The following is a 22,223-nucleotide window of genomic DNA, read 5'->3' on the forward strand; positions in this document are numbered from 1 at the left end:
ATTGCAAGGGCCTCAGGTTGGATCTCTGGTCAGGAACTAAGATGCCACATGCTGCACCACACAGCACAGCCCACCCTTCCAATTCTAATCAACCTATGGAGGAGTTGGAGAAACATTGCTCAAAAAGCATCAAAGCCTCACTGGATGGAGCATACATCATGCCGCCTTGAGCTTCCCCAGAACATACTTCCAGCCAGTCACAAGTCCCAATCTTTTTTATTTTAATGACAATGGTGTTTTTGCTTAGTTGCTGAGCAACTAAGAGTTGTGTGACTCTTGCGACCCCATGGACTGTAGCCCACCAGGCTCCTCTGTCCATGGAATTTTCCAGGCAAGAATACTGGATTGAGTGGCTTGCCATTTCCATCTCCAGGGGATCTTCCTTATCCAGGGATTGAACCCCCTGTCTCCTGCTTTGGCAGGAGGATTCTTTACCACTGAGTCACCTAGGAAGCCTGCAATTTTAGGGGCCCTAAGAAGGCCTTCATGAGAAGGTGTCATTTAAATAAAGACGTGAAGGATGTGAGGGAGAAGCCTTGGTGATATCAAGGGAAAGACGGTCCAAGCCAATAAAACAGCAAGTGCAAAGGCTCTGAGGCAGGACCAAGCCTGGTGTGTTTGGGAAACGGAGAAGGCTATAGCTAAAACAGAGGGAACAAGGGGAAAAGTGGGAGGGGAAAGATGAGGACAGGGATGGGACAGGACAGCCTGTGCAGTGCTTATGTGCCATGGGGAGGGACACTGATTTTTGGTCTGAGGGAAGTGGGAGCCACGGTGGGTTCTGATCACAGGATAGACAGGACCTGACTCAGGTGCTCACAGGTGCACCCTGGCTGCTGGGGGGCGGGGGAACAGACTGGGGGTGTCAGGGTGGGAGACCAGGGCAGATGGGTGGAAACTGAAGAGATGGGAAGAAACTAGAAGATTCCAGTCCTATTCATAATGCATCCCTACAGACAGGAAGGAAAGTCTAATAAAACCCCAAGTGTTTTACAGAGAAACAAAGCCCCACTACCATGGACTATTTGCACAGCCGCTGCTTATCACCCAGGAGAGGCTGTTTCCATGAGCTGTAGCAGAGATAAAAGCCAGACTATGAATTATGAGCAATCCTAGAGATTCCAGCTATTAGCCCACCTATTTTCTCTCCCACTCAATAGAGTCTTTTTTTTTTAAGCTAATTGGAATGTGAGCAAGTGGTATCATTGTACAGATGAGCTTGACTCCTCCACTAATTTATAAGAAAAGCAAACCATTTATAAATGCCAACTGAAACTATTGTTTAGTCATTCCTTGCACCTTATATACACATTTTGGAGGTTGAGGGAACCCCCACTGTACGAGGTGCTGTGAGAAGACTTTTGAAGAGTCCACTGGACAGTCAATCCTAAAGGAAATCAACACTGAATATTCACTGGAAGGACTGATGCTGAAGCTGAAGCTCCAATACTTTGGCCACCTGATGCAAAGAGCCGGCTCATTGGAAAAGACATTGATGAAAGATTGAGGGCAGGAGGAGAAGGGGGCAACAGAGGATGAGATGGTTGGATGGCATCACTGACTCAATGGACATGCGTTCGAGCAAACTCTGGGAGATGGTGAAGGACAGGGAAGCCAGGCATGCTGCAGTCCATGGGGTCGCAAAGAGTTGGACATGAGTGAGCGACTGAACAACAACAACCACCTCTGTGAGAGTCCATGTCTCCCCCAAGAAGGAATAAAGTCACTTACCTTCCCAGCCTCCCTTTCGAGCAGAAATGGTCCAGGTGGTTTGCAGCCAATTAAGCCGACTGTGCTCTTTTCCCCATGGGGGCCCAGCATGCAAGGGCTGCAAACAGCAGCCCCCTCAGTAGTGTAGATGGCCTGTTGTCTGTACAGGTTGCCCTAAGGGATCTTGGAGACAGTCCTTTCCAGTGGACATTCATGACTGGCATGCTGTCTGCAATCTAGGCTCCAGACAGGTATGCACGGTGCCTTTGGAAAGCCCCAAGGAACAGTGGCCAGGGTCCACACTGGCCAGGTCATAATGTCCATCTGCACCGAGCTGCAGAACAAGAAGTGTGTGACTGAAGCCCTCTGCAGGGCCAAGTTCAAGTTCCCTGGCTGCCAGAAGAGCCACATCCCCAAGAAGTAAGGATTTACTAAGTTTAATGTGGATAAATTTGACATCATGGTGACAAAAACGGGCTCATCCTGGATGGCTGTGGGGTCAAAGACATCCCTAATTGTGGCCCCCTGGACAAATGCTGGGCTCTGCACTCATGAGAGCCTGGGCACTGTCCCCTCCTTACTTATGTGTGGGTGCTAACTTGCTTCAGTCATGTCCAACTCTTTGCAACCCCATGGACTGTAGCCCGCCATGGGATTCTTCAAGCAAGAATACTGGAGTGGGTTGCCATGCCCTTCTCCAGGGAATCTTCCCAGTCCAGGGACTGAACCCAGTACTCCTGCATTGCAGGCAGATTCTTTACCATCTGAGCCACCAGGGAAGCCCACCTGGTCTAAAACAAGAAGGATGGCCCATGGGACTTCCCTGGTGGTCCAGAGGTGTTAAGATTCTGGGCTTCCAATGCAGGGTGTATGGGTTCAATCCCTGGTTGGGGTACTAAGATCCCACATGCTGCATGGGCAATAAGTAAATAAATAAAACAACAACCAAAAAAAAAAAAACAATTTTTTTTTTTTTTAAAGGAGGATTGCTCAACGTTAGAAGAGTGACCCCAGGGCAGAGATAAATTAGGAGGCTGGGATTAACATACACACACTATTATACAAACTGCTGCTGCTGCTGGTACTATATATAAAATAGATAGTCAACAAGGACCTACTATATAGCACAGGGAACTCTACTCAATATTCTGCAATAGCCTATATTGGAGAAGAATCTGAAAAAGAATAGATTATATGTATACGTGGGGTTTCCCAGGTGGCACTAATGGTAAAGACTCTGCCTGCCAATGCAGGAGACACAAGAGACAGGGGTTTGATCCCTGGGTCGGGAAGACCCTCTGGAGTAGGAAATGGCACCCCACTCCAGTATTCTCGCCTGGGAAATTCGATGGACAGAGAAGGCTGGCGAGCTACAGACCATGTTGTCCCGAGGAGCTGGACACGACTGAGTGACTAAGCATGCGCACACATACGTATATGTATAACTGAATCATTTTGCTGAAATTTATACAACATTGTAAATGAACTATACTCCAATATAACATAAAAATTTTAAAAAGAAGAGTGACCCAGGAATGCCTTCCCCCTTGGATCTAAGAGAACGTAGAGCTAGTTTCACCTTTTTTCATGGCAGATATAGTTCTTAACAAAAAAAAAACAGAATCATGAATGTGAGTTCAAACACCTCCATCTGTGCTCCCCTGGCCCTGGTTCCCAAGCAATTTGGACGGAATCCCCTGAAGATTTTTGTTTATGCAGAGACAAAGCAGCCTGGTTCAACATAATTAACATCCCTTTCTTACATTCTGTAGCGTGTCCTTTGAAGCAAACAAGCCATTTTCTCTCAACATATGAAATATTGAATTGTAAAAGAGAAGCAAGATTTAAGTGGCACGGAGAGAAGGCCTTCATGGCTTGCCTAAAGTAATTGTCTGCGTTGGATGTACCTTGCCTGGGGTATTCTCTGCAGCAGCGCAATTAAATGCCTGGGGTTTGGCTGCCAAATCTCTGCATGGCAGAGATTCTGAGTTTCACCCGTGGGGTTCAAGTTCAAAAACACAGTCAAGTTCAGGTCACAGGGAATTGCTGAAATGTCCCGGAAGGCTCAGTATCTGAGTGTCTAAATACCAGTTCCCCAGACTGGGTTGAGGTTGGAACCAAAGTTACAAATTCTTGGAGGTCATAGTCCTAGGAATAGAGAACACCTATAAGTAATGGAAGGGGCTTCCCACGTGGCACTAGTGGTAAAGAACCCGCCTCCCAATGCAGGAGACTTAAGAGATGAGGGTTCAATCCCTAGGTCAAGAAGATCCTCCGGAGTGGGTAGTGGCAACTTACTCCAGTATTCTTGCCTGCAAAATTCCATGGACAGGGGAGCCTGGCAGGGCTGCAGTCCATGGGGCTGCAAAGAGTCAGACACGACTGAGCACATCACTAACAGAAATGTTTGCATCACCAGGTGTGAGAGCCCTCCTGGTACAGACACTTCTGGTCTGGTAGCCCGTCTCACCTCTAACGTGGCAAACGTACTGGAGGAAGCCAGCCACTCTGTCAGTTGAGCGGTTGGTTCCAAGTTTAATATTCTTGCTAATGGGCTCTAAGAGCGTAAGCCAGGCATTCAGCTAGCTCTTCCTCAAATTGTCTTTTCTGCCCAGAATTTTTCAAATGCTTTCACCCAGGCTACTGCCCTAATTAAACAGCTGTCTTGGTAACCAGTCCAGGACTGAGTAAAGACAAGACACGCAGGGAAAGTTTTTCTAGCTGTCAGGTCCAGGATCATCAGCTCGGCCTACAGCTCCATCACCTACATCTTGGTTCAGAAAACAATTCCTGGTTCTTTGGGGAGTAGAGGGATTGCCACAGAATCCTGCGGGGAGGGGCCGCCAACCATTAAGTGCTGGCTATCAGGGGTTTAGCCAACAGGAACAGAGCAAGTGGCTGCCTCTTAATGAGTCAAAGATATTATTGCGTGTGAGGCTGCATAATTTAACCAGGAAGCAGAAATGTCTTGGGGCTCATATATTTATTTGTTCCCCGCCTTGTTCCGGAGAGGACCGCAAGTGGTTTACAAAGATATGTAAAATACCGCACGATAGCTCCAATTAAAGAGGAGAGCAGGAATTAGATATTTCTGGAGGGCAGGCTGTCAATCCAGAGCCAAACCCTTCAGGCTTCTGCATTTTGTATTTAACCCAGTCAATCCCACTCTAAGAATGTAGCCCAGGGAAATGGTGTGGACGAGCACTCGATGGCTATAAGAATGCTCATTAAAATGCCGTCTAAAATTGGACAGGTGGAATTTTTTCCCTCTCCAGCCTTTTGCCAACAGGGAGGCTGATTTAAAAACTCTACAGCGGAACTTCCCTGGTGATCCAGTGGTTAAGAATCCCACTGCCAAGGCAGGGGACACTGGCTCGATGCCTGGTCTGGGAAGATTCCACATGCGGTGGGGCAACTAAGTCCATGTGCTGCAGTTACCGACGCCCTCATGCCTAGAGCCTGTGTTCTGCAACAAGAGATGCCACCACAATGAGAAGCCCGAGCACTGCAGCTAGGGAGTAGCCCCCACTCGCCACAGCTAGAGGAGGCCCATATGCAGCAATGAAGACCCAGTGCACCGAAACTAAGTGAAACAAACTAAGAACTCTACAGGGAGGAATACTGTGTGTGTGTGTGTGTTAGTTGCTCAGTTGTGTCCGACTCTTTGCAACCCTATGGACTATAGCCCACCAGGCTCCTCTGTCTATGAAATTTTTCAGGCAAGAATACTGGAGTGCGTAGCCATTGCCCTCTCCAGGGGATCTTTCCAACCCAGGGATCAAACCTGGGTCTCCTGCATTGCAGGAAGATTCTTTTACCACATGAGCCACCAGGGAAGCCCAGGGGAAATACTATGCACCCATTAAAATTAAGAACAAGCAGGGATTTTTATCACCATCTTTAAATGTATCTTGAAGCAAAAGTTCTCTACAATAAACACGGACTGTTCTCGTGAAGAATTTCTTTTCAGTCCCTTAAAGTTTTGTCTTTGCAAGGGAGAAAGGAAAGAAAGAGAAAAAGTAGAGACACTAGAGCTCGAAGGAAAGCTAAGAAAAACCCAGCCCTTAAAAACCTGAACAACCAGCATATGGTCAGGCCATAAATTTGGCTCCCAGCTCCTTAGCAGCCAACTCAAAAAAGGGAAAGCTGGTCATTTATGCGGCTCCCAGTGTCCTGAAACAAAAGCACGCCAGATGCTCAGGAGAAAACTTAACTATTTTTAGTACCAAGAACAGGCAAGGCTCTCTCCCACGGTCCTCCCCAAAAAAGGAGCCCATGTGATGTCACCAGGATCTTTCCAGACAACATCCTTACGGTAGAAATGAGTCGTTTTCTCTGGACGTTCCTTCTCCCTGCTCAGATGGTGGAAAGGTCAGATGGTCCGAGGGTCAGACTGCCTGGGTTTATGTACTGGCTTGGCCTCTCCCCTGTGGTATGAGTGGGGTCACCTTTATAAGCCTCCATATCCTCATCTGTAAAATGGACATAACTGTACCTACCTCACAGAGTTTCCAGGAAGCTTGAATGAATCAAGACTACATGTGTGAGCAAGGAGAAGAGTCATCAGCATGTATTGACAGTAAGGATTTGCTTTTGTTATTATTATAATCCTCATGACAATCTAATGCCAATCTGGTGACTTCCTAAAGTCAAAATTGTTTGAGCTTGATGTAGGCATGAAACTGAGATAATCGGGAAGAATTGGTGCTGGGACTTCCTTGGTGGTCCTTCCTTGGATTAAGACTTTGCCTTCCAAAGCCGGGGGTGCAGGTTCTATTCCTGGTCAGTGAGCTAAGATCCCATGTCACTCGGCCCAAACAACAAACAAACAAACATAAAACAGAAGCAATATTGTAAAAAATTCAATAAAGACTTTTTTAAAATGGCCCACTTTAAAAAAATCTAAAAGAAAAGCAGGGGAACTTCTCTGGTGGTACAGTGGATAGGAATCTACCTGCCCATGCAGGGGACACTGGTTCAATCCCTGGTGCAGGAAGATCCCACGTGACTAGGAGCAACTAAGCCCATGCACCACAACTACTGAGCCTGAGTGTTGCAACTACTGAAGCTGGAGCGCCTGGAGCCCGTGTGCCACAGTAAGAGAAGCTACCACAATGAGAAGCCTGAGCATCTCAACTATAGAGTAGCCCCTGCTCACCGCAACTACAGGAAGCCCTCTTATAGCAACAAAGACCTAGTGCAGAAAAAAAAGAGTCACTGAAAGTCCATTTGATTTGGGACTGAGAATGCAAGATGAGGAAGACTCACAGACAGCCGGATGGCAGAGAGAGAAAGAAAGAGAGAGCATCAAGTCCTGCCAAAGAGGGACAGAGTTGCTGCTCCGTCTTACTTGCCACGTGACTTGGCTGGCTTCTGGTTCCAGACCATCTCCTTGACATAACTTGGTGGAGAGGAGTCCTGCTTCAGAGTAACAGGCAATCAACAAGGCTCGCAGGACCCTGTTCTCTGTGGCTCATCTTCTAGCCAGTGGTCCCCAACCTTTTTGGTTTCATGGAAGACAATTTTTCCACGGACCAGGCAGAGTGGGAGGGATGGTTTCAGGATGATTCAAATGCACTTCACTTACTAGGCACTTTATTTCTATCATTACATCAGCTCCATCTCAGGTCATCAGGCATTAGATCTCGGAGGTTGGAGACCCCTGCCAGTCATCTTACTCTTCCTGAAACACATCACGCTTTTTCCTCACAACCCATCCACTGGCTGGACCCTCTGCCATCAAAACTCTTGCCCGAGTCATACAGCAAATTCCTATTGGCTATCTATTTTATATATGGTAATGTAAGTTTCCATGTTACCCTTTCCATACATCCTGCTTCAAACCGCAGCTCTGTAACAACCTAGAGGGGTGGGATGGGGAGGGAGGTGGGAGGGAGGTTCAAGAGGGAGGGAATCATACCCTATGGCTGATTCATGTTGATATTTGGCAGAAACCAACACAATTCTGCAAGGCAATTACCCTTCAATTAAAAAATAAATTTAAATTTCTTTTAAAAAAGAACTCTTGCCAGGGAGATCCCTGGCACTCCAGTGGTTAGGACTCTGAGCTTTCACTGCAGGAGGTATGGGTTGGACCACTGGTGGGGGAACTTAGAACCCACATGACACGCAGCACGGCCAAGAAATTGAAAAAGAAAAAAACGATTTTTAATCTTGCCCTATCTCATGGCTAGGCTAACCCTTCCCCATTAGGGCTCAGGCATAAATGTCTCTTCCAAAAGCAGCCTCCACTGTCCCTTCCCCATCCTACCCAACTCTCAGGCATCCTGTGCCTTTTTTTCCCCTAATACTTCTATTTCTTCTTAGTGTATGTCAAGCACTGTTCTAAGCACTCTGCATGCTTTAAGTGATGGAGTTCTCACCACGACACTTAGACAGGACTGTCATTATTCACCTTTGATGAGTTGAGATTCGAACACGACCATCTGTCTCCACAGTCCTCATCACCACACTGCGACTCCCCTGTCCTCCTTCAAGCCCAGATCACAACGGCCACTGGGGGGAACTTCCCTCGTGGTCCAGAGGTTAAGAATCCATCTTGCAATGTGGGGAACTTGGTTTCAATCCCTGGTTAGGGAACTAAGATCCCACATACCACAGGGGAACTAAGACTCAATGAGGCCAAACAAATAAATATAGCGGGGAAAAAAGAAAAACAAAGGAATTAGGGGCTTCCCTGGTGGCTCAGTGGCAAAGAATCCACCTGCCAATGCAGGAAACACAGATTCCATCCCTGATTAGGGATCTTATCACACATGCCACGGAGCAACTAAACTCCTGTGCCACAACTACTGAGCCTGTGCTCTAGAGCCAAGGAGCTGCAATGACTGAAGCTGCTCCGCAACAAGAGAAGTCACTGCAGTGAGAAGCTGCAACTAGAGCTGGCCCAAGCAGCAACGAAGACCCAGCACAGCAAAAAATAAATAAAATCATATCCTTTCAAAATAAAATAATAATTTTTTTAAAAAAAGCAATGGCTATTGGGACCTCTTGGGTGTGACCACTGGCTCAAAGCCTACCTCTGTTCTCAGACAGAAAATATCATGGAGATAGGGAGCTCTGTCTGCTTTGGTCATTGCTGAATCCCCCAGCCCTGGCGTGATCAATACTGAGTAACTAGACGCTGATGGGCTGGTGAGTCAGAGAGCAAACGTCCTCACAGACCCACCATGCATTTCCCCTCTGACACCAAATAGGTTTCCATCTCTTCCAAGGAGGGACTGGCTGAGATCAAACGGCAGATCGGCTGAGGCAGGCACGGAGGCGGCCGTGGCTCCCCTCTGACTCTGGGGATGGCAGCAGGGCCATGATGAATGATCAGGGACATGCTTGTCTGCCTCCTCTCAGCCGTGACGGGTCCTGAGTCCCTCTGGAGGGCTTGAGATAATAGCAGGCTGCCCCTGTCAAACCTAGCGGTATTGGGCAAATCCCCCCTGAGTGATAAGCTTGACAGGCTTTAAAGAAGACATCAGCTCACCCGTGCTGAGATGGAGAACCAGGATCTCCCTCAGTCTGAGCAGCTGGGGCCTGGCTGGTGAGAGCCTGTGGCCGGGGGAGGGGCTGGGATGGCATGTGGGGAGGGGGGCAGCTGTAAATCCATTCATTCATTCTTTTTTTTTTTTTTGCCGCACCACTTAGCTTTCGGGACCTTAGTTCCCCCATCAGGGATGGAATCTTGGCCCTTGACGGTGAAAGTGCCATGTCTCAACCACTGGACCAGCAGGAACTCCCAAATCATTTATTCTTTTTTTAAAATATAATCTTATTTATTTATTTTTGGCTGTGCTGGGTCTTCACTGCTGTGTGGGCTTTTCTATAACTGCAGCAAACAGGGGCTGCTCTCCGTCCGAGGTGCGCGGGCGGCCCTCCGTCTGAGGTGCGCGGGCGGCCCTCCGTCTGAGGTGCGCGGGCGGCTGGCCCTCCGTCTGAGGTGCGCGGGCGGCCCTCCGTCTGAGGTGTGCGGGCGCTCTCTGAGGTGCGCGGGCGGCTGGCTCTCCGTCTGAGGTGCGCGGGCGGCCCTCCGTCTGAGGTGCGCGGGCGGCTGGCCCTCCGTCTGAGGTGCGCGGGCGGCTGGCCCTCCGTCTGAGGTGCGCGGGCGGCTGGCTCTCCGTCTGAGGTGCGCGGGCGGCCGGCTCTCCGTCTGAGGTGCGCGGGCGGCCCTCCGTCTGAGGTGCGCGGGCGGCCCTCCGTCTGAGGTGCGCGGGCGGCTGGCCCTCCGTCTGAGGTGCGCGGGCGGCTGGCTCTCCGTCTGAGGTGCGCGGGCGGCTGGCTCTCCGTCTGAGGTGTGCGGGCGGCTGGCTCTCCGTCTGAGGTGCGCGGGCGGCTGGCTCTCCGTCTGAGGTGTGCGGGCGGCTGGCTCTCCGTCTGAGGTGCGCGGACGGCTGGCTCTCCGTCTGAGGTGTGCGGGCGGCTGGCTCTCCGTCTGAGGTGCGCGGGTGGCTCTCCGTCTGAGGTGTGCGGACGGCTGGCTGTCTGTCTGAGGTGTGCGGACGGCCGGCTCTCTGTCTGAGGTGTGCGGACGGCTGGCTCTTCGTCTGAGATGCGCGGGCGGCCCTCCGTCTGAGGTGTGCGGGCTCCTCGTTGTGGAGGCTTCTCTTCTTGGAAAGCACGGGCTCTAGGGCATGCAGCCTTCAGTGGTTGTGGCTCCCAGGATCTAGAGCACAGGCTCAGTCGTTGTGGCACGCAGACTTCCTTGCTCCAAGGCATGTAGGATCTTCCCAGATCAGGGATCGAACCTGCATCTCCCATACTGGCAGGCGGATTCTTTACCACTGAGCCACCAGGGAAGCCCCTGATTCATTTACTCTTTCATATCCTTCCAATGCAGACTACCCATCTTGCCCTGAGAGGCTATTCAGGCTGGCACACACAACCTCTTCCCCTCTGAAGCCACCCAAGCCATGGCAGAAGACGGCCCCCAGTGCCCCCTGGGCCGCAGTCTACACACATATTCCTGGATCCTAGGCTCTGCCATTACAGTGCCAATGGGGGCCAATAATGAATGGAACAGACTTTCTTGGGAGAGATGAGAAGAGACACAGGTCTCTGACTTTGACTGACTGCCCTCCTTGGGGTCCAGGGAAGGTGTGGAGAGGGCTTGCCTTATGCAAAATTTTACAAACACAGTCCATTCTCTTGGAGTGTGGCCCAGACTATTGGAATCACCTCAAATCCCCATGGATAGCCCCAAGAGTAGGATTTATGGGCAGAGCTCTGCATCCAGGCTACCATACAAGGGCCACTCCAGTCCTCATACCAGCTTGCTTCGATGAGGACAAGTTTTTCTGTCTCCAGCCCTCATGAATACCCCATTTGAGAAGACCCCTCTGGGAGGAAACAGACTTTCACTTGAGTCTCCGGAGTCTTACCATCTTCCTTTCAGATCCCCAGCGCCTCCTGAGCTCTTTATCACCCCAGGGCCTTTGAACATGCTGCTTACCCCAAAGTCATTCTGGTGTGAGGGTTTGCCCCAGGGCAGATGGAATGGAGACAGAAAATAGGCAGATTCTGGTGTTTTACACAAGTCACAGCCTGTGACTTCCCTGGTGGCCCAGTGGTTGAGATTCTGAGCTTCCACTAAAGCGGGCACAGGGTTGATCCCTGGTCTGAGAACCAAGATCCTGCATGCTGCTCGGCAAAGCCAAAAAAATAAAAAATAAAGACAGAGTCCACAGGACTCTGACCACCTCCACGTGGAAACGCCAAGTTAGGTAGTTGGGATGAGGAAGAGAGGGGGTTTGGCTGGAGATACATATTTGCATGTTCTTGGCAGAGATGGGATGGAAAGAGACATCCCTGGTGGTCTAGTGGTTAAGACTCCAAGCTTCCAATGCAGGGGACACAGGTTCAATCCCTAGTCAGGGAACTAAGATCCTGTATGCCAAGCAGCCAAAAAATAAACAAATAAAACTAAACCAATTGCTTGAATTAAGACCCCTGACAGCCCTAAAAGAGTTCTGTTTCTCTTACCAGCCTCTAAGATACCTTAGCTGCTCACTAAATACCTGTGCATGAACAGGCAACTATAGAATTCATCAGTACAGGCTGCTTCAGCCCCAATTCTGATCCACTCCTTCCTGTGTGACCTTGGGCAAGTAACTTAACCTCTCTGTGCCTTCCTTCATCCCTCTGCTTCCTCATCTAAAAGTTGGGATCATAATGGCCAGGCTTCTCAAAATTCTTGTCAAAATGATGAATTGGTACATGTCAAGAGTTAGTCACAGTGTGTGGTACATTGTGAATGTCCAGTCAGTGGGAGTTTTTATATCAGTTCATGGAAAAGACTCTGATGCTGGGAAAGGCTGAGGGCAGGAGGAGAAGGGGGCAACAGAGGATGAGATGGTTGGATGGCATCATTGACCCAATGGACATGAGTTTGAGCAAACTCCGGGAGTGATCAACAGAGAAGCCTGGTGTGCTGCAGTCCATGCTGGGGCTGAAAAGAGTCGCACACGACTGAGGACTGAAAAACAACAAATGAAAACAGCACTGTTCTAGAACTGTCTTATGTCCCCTGCTGACTGTTTAACTTTTTATATATTATTTTATTCAGGCTTCTCAGGTGGCACAAGTGGTTAAAGAACCCACCTGCCAGTGCAGGAGATGTGAGAGATATGGGTTCGAAGCCTGGGTTGGGAAGATCCCCTGGAGGAGGGAATGGCAACCCACTCCAGTATTCTTGCCTGGAGAATTCCTTGGACAGAGGAGCCTGGCAGGCTACAGTTCATGGGGTTGCAGAGTCAGACACAACTGAAGTGATTTAGCACACACTCACGCTGTGAGGCATGTGGACTCCTAGTTCCGTGACCAGAGATCAAACCTTTGCCCTCTGCATTGGAAGAGTGGAGTCTTAACCACTGGATCACCGGGGAAGTCCTTCCTGCTGACTTTTTAAAAATAAACCTTTTATATTGGAAGGATTTTAGATTTACAAAAAAGTTGTAAAGAGAGGGCTTACATACACCCCTCACCCAATTTCCCTTGTTGCTAACCTATAACATATTCATGGGATACTTGTCACAACTAAGAAATCAGTTCAGGTGCATCACTCATTAAACTCCAGACTTTACTAGATTTCTTCAGTTTTTCCAGGGGTACCCTGGTGGCTCAGACAACAAAGAATCTGCCTACGATGCAGGAGACCCAGGTTTGATCCCTGGGTCACGAAGATCCCCTGGAGAAGGAAGCGGCAACCCACTCCAGTATTCTTACCTGGAGAATCCCATGGACAGAGGAGCCTGGCGAGCTACAGTCCACGGGGTCACAAAGAGTGGGACACGACTGAGCACACACACACCAGTTTTTCCACTCATGTCCCTTTTCTGGTCCAGACTCCCATCCAGGATCCCACATTGCATTTAGTTATAGCACTCCCGTAATCTCTGGTCTGTCATAATTTCTCCATCTTTCCTCGATTTTCATGACCTTGGCAGTTTTGACGACTACTGATCAGAGATCCTGTAGCAGGTCCCATTGGCTTTGAAGGGGCAGGAACCAGGTTCTAATTTCTCCCTGAGGCTTCCCTGGCTCCCAGCCTGATGCCTAGAACGCAGTAGCTGCTGCACAGACACTGCCTGAATGAATGAACACATGAATGACAGTCATTTATTTCTTTATCTTCCGCACTCTATGTTCCACAGGCATTCCTGCCAGAGGCTAGATCTAGAAAAGTTCACAGAGAAATAAAAGCTCTTCTCCTTTCAGAAAGGTTCGTTTCTGATCCTTTCTTTGTAGACATCAAGGATTCATTTCTTTAATATTCAGGGGCTTTTGTACCAAAGGGAAGTGACTACGTCTGCATCAGATGTCTCATTTTTAAAGGCAAGTGAGAGAGATCTTTCTAGCAAGACGGGGGTTTCTTCCTTGCCAGTGCTATCATTTGATTTCTCTATTTCTCCCTCCCCAGCCTTCAGGCAGGGGCGGAGTGGAGGGGTGAGGGAACTATGGAATTATCCACATTTTGATGTCCTCTCTGTCATAGCCCAGGGGAGCTTAATTAGAAGAACCTTGCAAAGTTTACCGAGGCTGAAGCAGCCTCAGGACCTGGTGCAAAAAGTGGCATGGCTGGTGATGGAGATCAATTGTTATTGTTGTTTAGTCGCTAAATTGTGTCTAACTCTATTTTGGCCCCATGGACTGCAACCTGCCAGCCTCCTCTGTCCATGGGATTTCCCAGGCAAGAATTCTCGACTGGGTTGTCATTTCCTTCTCCAGGGGATCTTCCTAACCCAGGGATTGAACCTGTCTCCTCCATTGGCAGGTAGATTCTTTACCACCGAGCCACCTGGGAAACCCAGAAATGAATTAGAAGTTTTATTTCCCATCCCTCTGAATGGCCCAATATTTGCCACGGGGACCAAGAGACCTGCCTTTGGGTACACACAGCATGCCCCTTTTTAGTTAGTCAGAAATGGGAATGCCCTTTAGCCAGGCAGGCATTGGGAGTCTGGCTGTTTTTTTATTCCTCAGCTCTGGGAGGCCAAGATGAAGCCAGGGAATGGAAGAAAAATGTACACGTCGAGGTCATCTTGCTCCCCCCAACCAACCCCGCAACCATGGTCCCTGCAGATGAAAGACACTGAGCCAGGTTTAATCTCTTGCCCGAAGTTTGTCAGAAGTAAAAATGAGCCTGGGTGAGCTTTTCCGACACTTCTCCTGACTTACAGGAATTCAATTTCTGGCCTGGGCATAAATTTGCTGCCAACAGCCCCCGCTGTGGGGGATGGGCCCATTGGCTGAGGTTGGATTCCTGAAATCAATGCGGCGGTGCATGGAAAAGGTCGTCATGGGGGAAATTGATCTTCCGTGGCTGGCTCAGGAATTTCACGCTAGGAGCCAGGGACGCCCTGGCACAAAATGAAGGCATTCGCTATGAGGCTCCTGGGCAAGGGATGAAGGGAGGGAGGCCTTGAAGGCTGGACAGTGCAGTCAGGAGGTGACGATCTGCTGGCTAATAACTCACAGGGACAGCCAAGCATCAGCACTGTCTGAAACTGACTTTCAGAGGCTCCATGGGCGCCTCTGGGGGTGGCAAGTTAATTTGGGGTCCAAAGCTTTGATCATTTGGTTACACCTTGGATACATATTCCAGGGTTTCAAAGATGGGCATTGAATTCCCCAGGCCAAGGTGAGGCAACAGAGCATGGTCATTTAGGGTGCCAACTCTGCAGCCAGGTTGCCTGAGTTCCACTCTCAGCTCTGCTATGTGACTTTGGGCAAATGACTTAACCACTCTGGGCCTCCATTTCCCCACTTGTACTACAGCACTAAGAATAGTACTGATGTGGGACTTCCTTGGTGGTCCAGGGATTAAGAATCTACCTGCCAATGCAGGGGACACAGGTTCAATCCCTGGTCCAGGAAGGTTTCACATGCCAAGGGGCAATTACTGAGCCTGCGCTCCACAACAAGAGAAGTCACCACAATGAGAATCCTGAGCACTGCAACTAGAGAAAGCCATCAGGCACAAAGATCCAGCACAGCCACAAACAAAACAAATATATGAATCTGTTTGCCGTGAGGGAGGAGGGGGAGAACTGTTCAGCCCATGACCACGTGTGAGCAGGGAAAAGGTCTGGCCAGGAAGATCGTTGAGGGTGGATCAGCCAGAGTGAGACAGAGAGGCAGAAAAAATCCACCAGCAAGATTCAACTGAGCACATCAGGGGGCTGACTCAGCCCCTGCTTTGGAGTTTTCCAGAGCTTTCAAAGAAATAGATCTCAGAGAAAACAGCCCCAGCCACGAGGCACATCCTCCGCTCAGAAAGGGGAAGAGGCAGTGCTGGCCACCAGGGTCACTGGAGCCCTTTGTTAGCAAGAACGGGCCACTTGAAGGGAAATCGATCCTGGCTAAGCACGAAGCAGCTGCTCCCAGCCAAAGCTGCTATAGAGAGGCCCCTTGCACCCTCTCCTCCAGGGCTGGGACAGGAGCCAGCAGGAGCCCGGGGATTGTTCTGCCAGGTGGCGGGTCTCAGAAGGGCCTTCAATCAGCATGCATTGTGGCCGCTGGCTCCTACATCCGTCCAAAGTGAAGTTTCAGCATCACCTGCACTCACCAGAGATCCGGCCTCATATGGAATGGTTAACATTATCATCAGCCTTGCCAAGTGCCATCCATGTGCATGCATGCATGCTAAGTCGCTTCAGTTGTGTCCACCTCTTTTTGACCATATGGACTGTAGCCTGCCAGGCTCCTCTGGTCATGAGATTCTCCAGGCAAGAATACTGGAGTGGGTGGCCATTTCCTTCCCCATAGCATCTTCCCAACCCAAAATTGAACCCGAGTCTCTTGCATCTCCTCCATTGGCAGGCAGATTCTTTACCACTAGAGTCACCTGGGAGGCATTATGCATGCACATCTATGCCTGAGGAAATTCCCAGAGTCACCTCTTAGCCACGTGACCTTCAGCAAGCAACGTGAACCTCACTGTGCCTCAGTTTCCCATCTTTAAAACAGGGCCAACAGCAGCACCCACTTCTTAGGATTGTAGTGGAGGTGAGTGGCACACAGAGCTTCAAACCATGAGTGATTAGAACTGTGAAAGGAGACTTCCCTGGTGGTCCAGTGGTTAAGAATCTGCATTGCAATGAGGGGGACATGGGTTTGATCCCTGATCTCAGAACTAAGAGCAATTGAGCCCATGCAATTACTGAGTGCACGCATCACAACTAGAGAGTCCATGTGCTACAATGCAAGATCCTGCAACCCAGTGCAGCCAAATTAATTAATTTTAAAAAGACGGGGGCCTCCCCAGGTGGTGAAGTGGTAAAGAATCCACCTGTCAGTGTAGGAGACGCAAGAGACTTGGGTTCGATCCCTTGGTAGGGAAGATCCCCTGAAGTAGGAAATAGCAACCCACTCCAGTATTCTTTCCTGGAAAATTCCCTGGATAGAGGAGCCTGGTGGGCTACAGTCCTTGGGATTGCAAAGAGTCAGACACAACTAAGCATACACATACAAATCCCTTGCCATAAATTAAAGATAATCCTAAAAGTAATCACAGCAAAAACAAAACAATATTAAAAGAAAAACCAGAACTATGGAAGGTCACCCCCTGATAGGGTTGTCCCCTTTCATCTCACAACAGTTGTGGGATGTAGGGGGTGTCCTAAGTCAAAGGTCAGGGAAGAAAGTAGCAGAACCTGACATGCCATCAGTCTGTTGGGAGACAGTAGCCACGCTAGACGGGTCCATGGAGAAAATTTAATATGGGGAATATGGTGCCAAGGACCCAGAAGGCCTGGATGAGGGAAGTGGGGAAGGTAAAGTAATCAGAAGAATAGCGATTGTAATAAGCTGCACGATTAGTAGGGCAAAGGGGGTTACTAGAGCTGGACCCAAGGAGGGGACATGAGATCACTGCCTGCAGCTAAGAAACAGGGACAGTAATCCTCTGATTTCTCTTTTCCTCCCACCTACAACTCCTACCACAGCTTCCCATTGGCCAAACCTAACAGGAAGCCACTGAGCAAGGGAACCTGGGAAATGTAGTTTTCAGGGGTCAATTTCCCTCAGATACCAAGAGCAAGGTAAGGGTACTTAACTCAGGGCCCAGGCTGCCTCTCTCTAAATTCTGCTCTGGTCAACTGTCCCATTTTATGCCTCACAATATAACAAGTCTTTGAAGGAACAGTGATTCTTCTTTAAGGGAGGTAATCAAGAAAGGCTTCCTTGAGGAGGTGACTTTTTAAATTTTTTTATTTTTCTTGTTGAATTTTCCTTTTATTTTATTGGCCGCACCATGCAGCATGTGGGCTCTTAATTCCCCAACCAGGGATCAAATCCACGTCCTTGGCAATGAAAGTACGGAGTCTTAACCACTGGGCCACTGGGAAATTTCCCAAGGAGGTGACTTTTAAACTTAGGTGAATCTTTTTTCTTCAAACTTTAAATTTTTTATTGTGTATTGGGGTATAACTGATTAACAATGTTGTGGTAGTTTCAGGTGAACAGTGAAGGGACTCAGCATATATATACATGTATCCATTCTTCCCTAAACCTCCCATCCAGGCTGGCACATAACACTGAGCAGAGTTCCATGTACTATACAATTGGGTCCTTGTTGGTTATCCATTTTGAATATAGCAGTGGTACATAACCTTCCCAGACTCCCTGACTAGCCAATTCCCCCAGCAACCGTATGTTCATTTTTTTAAGTCTGTGAGTCTCTTTCTGTTTTGTAAGTAAGTTCATTTGTACCATTTCTTTTCAGATTCCACATATAAGAGATGTCACGATATTTCTCCTTTGTCTGAGTTACTTCACTTAGTATGATACTCTCTAGGTCCATCCGTGTTGCTGCAAATGGCATTATTTTATTTTTTTAATGGCTGAGTAATATTCTCTCTATATATATATATACACACACACACACAGACACACCGCCCACACCTTCTTTATCCATTCTGTCCATGGACATTTAGGTTGCTTCTATGTCTTGGCTATTGTAAACAGCTAATGCAGTGAATACTGGGATACATGTATCCTTTCAGATCATGTTTTTCTCTGGAATATGTGCAGGAATGGGATTGCAGGGTCACTGGTAGCTCTATTTTCAGTTTTATAAGGAACCTCCATACTGTTCTCCATAGTGGCTGTACCAATTTACATTCCCACCAACAGGGAAGGAGGGTTCCCCTCTCTCCACACCCTCTCCAGCATTTGTTCTTTATGGATTTTTTTTTGATGATAGCCATTCTGGCTGGTGCGAGGTGATATCTCGTTGTGGTTTTGATTTGCATTTCTCGAATAACCAGCAATGTTGAACATATTGTCATGTGCCGGTTGGCCATCTGCATGTTCTCTTTGGAGAAATGTCTATTCAGATCCTCTGCCCATTTTTTGAGTGGGCTGTTTGTTTTGACGCTGTTAAGCATCATAAGCTGTTTGTAAATTTTGGAGACTAGTCCCTTATCAGCCACGTTAAACCTAGGTGACTCTTAACTATGAGGGAGACCTTCTCAGTCCCCAACTCTGCCTGGCACTTGTCACAGAAGATATCAAACTGTATTTGTTGGCTGGCGTAGTGTATGACCCACTAGGGAAGAAGTGTACAAATACAAGGGCCTTATGTCTTGGTCACTACCATGCTCCCAGTGCCTAGAATAGCACTTGGCACATAGTAGGTACTCAATAACTCTCATAGCTCCGTTCATAAAGAATCTGCCTGCAATGCAGGAGACCCTGGTTTGATTTCTGGGTTGGGAAGATCCCCTAGAGAAGGGATAGGCTACCCACTCCAGTATTCTCGGGCTTCCCTGGTGGCAATCAGCTGGTAAAGAACCCACCTGCAATGCGGGAGACCTGGGTTCGATCCCTGGCTTGGGAAGATCCCCTGCAGATGGAAACGGGCTACCCACTCCAGTATTCTGGCCTGGAGAATTCTTTTTTTTTTCTTATTTCATTATTTTTTATTGAAATATAAATATATATACTTACAATATTACACTCATTTCAAATATACAACATAATGATTAGATGTTTTTATATGTTGTGAAATGACCATCATGATAAACCTGGTTACCATCTGTGCCCATGCAAAGTTATTATAATATTATTGACTATAATGTATTTTACATTCCCATGAAGGAGAATTCCATTGACTGTATAGTCTATGGGGTCACAAAGAGTCAGACACGACTGAGCAACTTTCACTTCACAGGTGCTCAATAAACGTTTGTACAATAATTTTTAAGACCTTGAAGTGGCGCTGCTTGCTCTGTAAATTAAGTAGAAGAGCTGGAATTACAAACCAAATCCTATGGCGCTCTAGAGAGCCTGGTGCTTCTACTCTGCCATCTACCCGCTACCCTAAGACTGTCCAAACTCTCTGCATCCTTCAGGGTTCAGAGTAAACACGCTGGTTGTTTAGACTCAGTCATGTCTGACTTTTTCAGCCCCATGGACTGTAGCCTGCCAGGCTCCTCTGTTCATGGGATTTCCCAGGCAAGAATGCTGGAGTGGTTGCTGTTTCCTTCTCCAGGGGATCTTCCTGACTCAGGGATCGACCCACATCCCCTGCATTGGCAAGCAGATTCTTTACCACCTGGGAAGGCCATCTCTGAAACATTACCGCCCCCCAAAAGCCTCCCCATCTCTGCAGACAGATCAAGGTCCCCTCTGTGTGTGTCTCCAAAGTCCCCACCCCTCCCTTCTTACAAGGTTCTTATATCTCATAGTTTTTCTTGCCCGGGTGAGTGTCTGCATGCCCTTTCACGCTGTGAGCTCTAAAAGGGCAGAACTAGGTGCTCTTTCCCGCTGTGGCCCCTATTCCAGCACATGCTGGACAGATAGACAGGCATCATCAGGACATGAACAAATGAATGCCTCCTACCTACTCTGAGTCCTCCAGGTGACCTCCTCTCTCACCCTCCATACACTGTTCTATTCTCTCAGGGATTTCCTCCCTTCTTCCCATCCCTTCTCAAGTGAAGGCAGGGGTTTCAGGTTTCAAAGGGGTCATGGGGTCTAAGGGCTTCCCAGGTGGTGCTAGTGGTAAAGAACCCACCTGCCAATGCAGGAGATGCCAAAGACACGAGTTCTATCCCTGGGTCAGGAAGATCCCCTGGAGAAGGAAATGGCAACCCACTTCAGTATTCTTGTCTGGATAATCCTATGGACAGAGGAACCTGGCGGGCTACAGTCCTTGGGATTGCAAAGAGTCAGACACGACTGAAGCAACTTAGCACACAGCACACGCACATGGGGTCTAAGGTGGGCTTCCCTGTGGCTCAGATAGTAAAGAATCTGCCTGCAGTGCAAGAAACCTGGGTTCGATCCCACGGTCAGGAAGATCCCCTGGAGAAGGGGATGGCAATCCACTCCAGTATTCCTGCCTGGAGACTGAGCGACTAACACACATGGGGTCTAAGGCAGTTGAATGTGTCTCAGAAGCACAAAGATCCCAGACCATGAAGACCTGAGTTCAGATCCTGGCTCCTCCAGTTTCTAACTATGTGACCTTGGCAAGTGATTCGACTTCTCTGTGCAACCGTTTCTGCATCTGCCAAATGGGCACAATGGCAGTGCCTTCCTCTAGGACCATGGGAGAATGAGGTGAACTATTCAGAACTGCTTCCGGGCTGTATCTCTTCCTCACAGCTCCCTTCTGCAATTCCTAGGCAAGTCTGGGAAGTGGAGGGCTGAGCCTCTGGCAGTTAATGAATCCAGAAAGGATCTCAGCTGTGTCAGGGGAGCCCCAGTGCCAAGTTGGCCTGATTTTCATCCCAAAAGAGCTGAGAACGGGTTCTGGTGTCAGACATCTGCGCTGTGATTGGCATAAATGCCTGGTGTTCCCGTGACCCTCTTTGTTAGAGCCTGGGGGTGTAGATGTTCTTGGGGCTCTGCCCAGATCTCCTTATAATGGGGCACACCCACCCCACAAATGCTGAGAGTGGAAGCTCAGAGCTAGCACTGCTGACCTTCTCTGGAGACCTGCCCTTGGCTTTCGGGAGCTACCACATGCCTGAGATGCCTCAGAGGCTTCCTCCACCCCTAGGTGCAGCCAATGGTTAATTGATGCCAAAGCCCACCCCTCGGCAATGTAATTTACATTCCAGAGCTTCCCCCATCCTTGTGGATCAGGCCAGTGTACCTGAGTCCCCTTTCCTGGTCCCACTTCTCTTTACCCCTCCCCCTACTCACAATTCGTCATGTGCTCCAAATCCCCGTCTTGGGTTCTGCTTCTCACAAACCCAACCTGAGATGGGGAGAAACAATGAGCATTCAACAGGAGAGGGCATTTATGCGAGTGTCCCTTCAAAGCTCATCTTCACACCCAGGCACCAGGTTCTGTCATTTCCACCTACACAGGCCATCCATCAGCTAATCCCGAGAACAGCTCTTGCTTCAAAATGTATCCCCAATTCTGCCCAGTCCACCCAGCCTACAATGTGCAGTCCTTATCACTTTCTAAGGCTTGCTCTGCTGCATTTTATTGCATAAAATGTACTGCCCCTTGACCCTACATTAAAATTTATCTTGTTTCTTGTCTGTCTCCCCTGTGATGCTGTCAGCGTTCCAAGGACAGCATCCAAAAGATGCTTATTGCTTTGTGTGTTGCTGTATCTGCAAGCCAGAACAGGGCCTGGCACCCAGTAGGTGCTCAATAAACATTTCTGGAATTAAAGAATGAATCCTTTAAACGCATTCATTTAGAAACAACTTTAAATGTCTCTCTCTTGCATGTGTGTGTGCTAAGTCGCTTCAGTCATGTCTGACTCTGCGCAACCCTATGGACTGTAGCCCTCCAGGCTCCTCTGTCCATGGGATGCTCCAGGCAAGAATACTGCAGTGGGTTCTCATGCCCTCCTCCAGGGGATCTTCCCAACCCAGGGATCAAACCCACATCTCTGGCATCTCCTACATCGGCAGGCAGGTTCTTTATCACTGGCGCCACCTGGGAAACCCATCTTTTTCTTTTATCTCTCTACACTCAGAATCTATCCGCCTTTTGCTCTCTGGATGGACATCTTAGCGCAGTCACCTCTGCCCTT

General features: G+C 48.8%; 1 protein-coding gene and 1 non-coding gene across 2 annotated transcripts in view; one reads left to right on the forward strand and one right to left on the reverse strand.

The window, feature by feature from the left end:
• Positions 1–22,223, reverse strand: part of OLFM2 (olfactomedin 2) — a 55,185-nt gene that overhangs the window by 8,190 nt on the left and 24,772 nt on the right. The gene's annotated exons all lie outside the window — the stretch shown is intronic.
• LOC128051813 (small nucleolar RNA SNORA70) lies at positions 1,772–1,906 on the forward strand. Its single transcript, XR_008199745.1, has one exon. It is a non-coding gene; the product is annotated as a small nucleolar RNA SNORA70 (small nucleolar RNA).

This window comes from Budorcas taxicolor, chromosome 7 (genome assembly GCF_023091745.1).
Source record: "Budorcas taxicolor isolate Tak-1 chromosome 7, Takin1.1, whole genome shotgun sequence".
In the NCBI taxonomy this organism is placed as follows: domain Eukaryota; kingdom Metazoa; phylum Chordata; class Mammalia; order Artiodactyla; family Bovidae; genus Budorcas; species Budorcas taxicolor.